The sequence below is a fragment of the Pleurodeles waltl genome, chromosome 8 (genome assembly GCF_031143425.1).
Source record: "Pleurodeles waltl isolate 20211129_DDA chromosome 8, aPleWal1.hap1.20221129, whole genome shotgun sequence".
NCBI classification, from domain to species: domain Eukaryota; kingdom Metazoa; phylum Chordata; class Amphibia; order Caudata; family Salamandridae; genus Pleurodeles; species Pleurodeles waltl.
Window position 1 is genome coordinate 1,506,264,545 of NC_090447.1, and position 2,500 is coordinate 1,506,267,044.

The following is a 2,500-nucleotide window of genomic DNA, read 5'->3' on the forward strand; positions in this document are numbered from 1 at the left end:
ATTCAGAGTGGTATGGCCGTAGGCAGAATACACTCCTGTTTCAGGCCTCTTGTATTGAGACAGCCCGCCGGTCTGGAGCCTGCTGCTATCAAACACACCTGCACTCTACTGTTCATAAACTGCCCTCCTTCACAAACTTCTTACAGAGGGCCAATCGCACACCCTGTTTTGCAACAGCCTCACAATCGCTTCATCTGCACTTACACACAGTCTCAGACTGCCCTTTCTTTAGGGCCCAGCACAAGCAGCAACAGACCAGCTCACCACCAGCAGCTTGGGGTGAGTGTGAAGTGCAGAAAGATTCTCAATTTTCCTTCGGAAAGAGTGTATTTTAGTGTTATTGCTGTTTTTTTATTTATTTGAAGAAAGGAAAAAAGAGTAGAAGAAATAATAAATGAAAAGTAACATTAGAGAGGACTCTATGCATTTGTTCTAAGACGTGCACCACCTACTGTCTGCAAGAGGCAAAATGCCTACAGCACCTGGTATTCCCAGGCAGTCTCCCATCCAAGTACTAACCAGGCCCGACGCTGCTTAGCTTCTGAGATCAGGCGCATTCAGGGTGGTATGGCTGTAGGCAGAATACACTCCTGTTTCAGGCCTCTTGTGTTGAGACAACCCACCGGTCTGGAGCCTGCTGCTCTCAAACACACCTGCACTCTACTGTTCACAAACTGCCCTCCTTCACAAACTTCTTACAGAGGGCCAAGCACACACCCTGTTTTGCACCAGCCTCGCAATCGCTTCACCTTCACTTACACACAGTCTCAGACTGCCCTTTCTTTAGGGCCCAGCACAAGCAGCAGACCAGCTCAGCACCAGCAGCTTGGGGTGAGTGTGAAGTGCAGAAAAATTCTCAATTTTCCTTCAGAAAGAGTGAATTTTAGTGTTATTGCTGTTTTTTTATTTATTTTAAGAAAGGAAAAAAGAGTAGAAGAAATAATAAATGAAAAGTAACATTAGAGAGGACTCTATGCATGTGTTCTAAGACGTGCACCACCTACTGTCTGCAAGAGGCAAAATGCCTACAGCACCTGGTATTCCCAGGCAGTCTCCCACCCAAGTACTAACCAGGCCAAACTCTGCTTAGTTTCTGAGATCAGATGCATTCAGGGTAGTATGGCCATAGGCAGAATACACTCCTGTTTCAGGCCTCTTGTGTTGAGACAGCCCGCCGGTCTGGAGCCTGCTGCTCCCAAACACACCTGCACTCTTCTGTTCACAAACTGCCCTCCTTCACAAACTTCTTACAGAGGGCCAATCGCACACCCTGTTTTGCACCAGCCTCACAATCGCTTCATCTGCACTTATACACAGTCTCAGACTGCCCTTTCTTTAGGGCCCAGCAAAAGCAGCAACAGACCAGCTCACCACCAGCAGCTTGGGGTGAGTGTGAAGTGCAGAAAAATTATCAATTTTCCTTCAGAAAGAGTGTATTTTAGTTTTATTGCTGTTTTTTAATTTATTTTAAGAAAGGAAAAAAGAGTAGAAGAAATAATAAATGAAAAGTAACATTAGAGAGGACTCTATGCATTTGTTCTAAGACGTGCACCACCTACTGTCTGCAAGAGGCAAAATGCCTACAGCACCTGGTATTCCCAGGCAGTCTCCCATCCAAGTACTAACGAGGCCCGACGCTGCTTAGCTTCTGAGATCAGACGAGATCAGGCGCATTCAGGGTGGTATGGCCGTAGGCAGAATACACTCCTGTTTCAGGCCTCTTGTGTTGAGACAACCCACCGGTCTGGAGCCTGCTGCTCTCAAACACACCTGCACTCTACTGTTCACAAACTGCCCTCCTTCACAAACTTCTTACAGAGGTCCAAGCACACACCCTGTTTTGCACCAGCCTCACAATCGCTTCATCTGCACTTACACACAGTCTCAGACTGCCCTTTCTTTAGGGCCCAGCACAAGCAGCAGACCAGCTCACCACCAGCAGCTTGGGGTGAGTGTGAAGTGCAGAAAGATTCTCAATTTTCCTTCAGAAAGAGTGTATTTTAGTGTTATTGCTGTTTTTTTATTTATTTGAAGAAAGGAAAAAAGAGTAGAAGAAATAATAAATGAAAATTAACATTAGAGAGGAATCTGTGCAATTGTTCTAAGACGTGCAGCACCTACTGTCTGCAAGAGGCAAAATGCTTACAGCACCTGGCATTCCTAGGCAGTCTCCCATCCAAGTACTAACCATGCCCGATGCTGTTTAGCTTCTGAAATCAGACAAGATAAGGCACATTCAGAGTGGTATGGCCGTAGGCAGAACACACTCCTGTTTCAGGTCTCTTGTGTTGAGACTGCCCGCCGGTCTGGAGCCTGCTGCTCTCAAACACACGTGCACTCTACTGTTCACAAACTGCACTCCTTCACAAACTTCTTACAGAGGGCCAAGCACACACCCTGTTTTGCACCAGCCTCGCAATCGCTTCACCTGCTCTTACACACAGTCTCAGACTTCCCTTTCTTTAGGGCCCAGCACAAGCAGCAGACCAGCTCAGCACCA

The 2,500-nt window shown here is 46.8% G+C and overlaps 2 non-coding genes and 3 pseudogenes across 2 annotated transcripts in view; all 5 read right to left on the reverse strand.

Annotated features, from left to right (window-relative positions):
- Nucleotides 1-24, reverse strand: part of LOC138253715 (5S ribosomal RNA) — a 119-nt gene extending 95 nt beyond the window's left edge. Inside the window, exon 1 of the ribosomal RNA XR_011196398.1 lies at nucleotides 1-24. This exon is cut by the window's left edge and continues 95 nt beyond it. This is a non-coding gene — a ribosomal RNA (5S ribosomal RNA).
- Nucleotides 25-470: 446 nt separating this feature from the next.
- On the reverse strand, nucleotides 471-579 carry LOC138256823 (5S ribosomal RNA; annotated as a pseudogene).
- Nucleotides 580-1,022: 443 nt separating this feature from the next.
- LOC138251917 (5S ribosomal RNA) lies at nucleotides 1,023-1,131 on the reverse strand (annotated as a pseudogene).
- Nucleotides 1,132-1,577: 446 nt separating this feature from the next.
- On the reverse strand, nucleotides 1,578-1,696 carry LOC138254086 (5S ribosomal RNA). Its single transcript, XR_011196762.1, has one exon. It is a non-coding gene; the product is annotated as a 5S ribosomal RNA (ribosomal RNA).
- Nucleotides 1,697-2,139: 443 nt separating this feature from the next.
- LOC138252386 (5S ribosomal RNA) lies at nucleotides 2,140-2,258 on the reverse strand (annotated as a pseudogene).
- Between the last annotated feature and the right edge of the window lie 242 nt (nucleotides 2,259-2,500).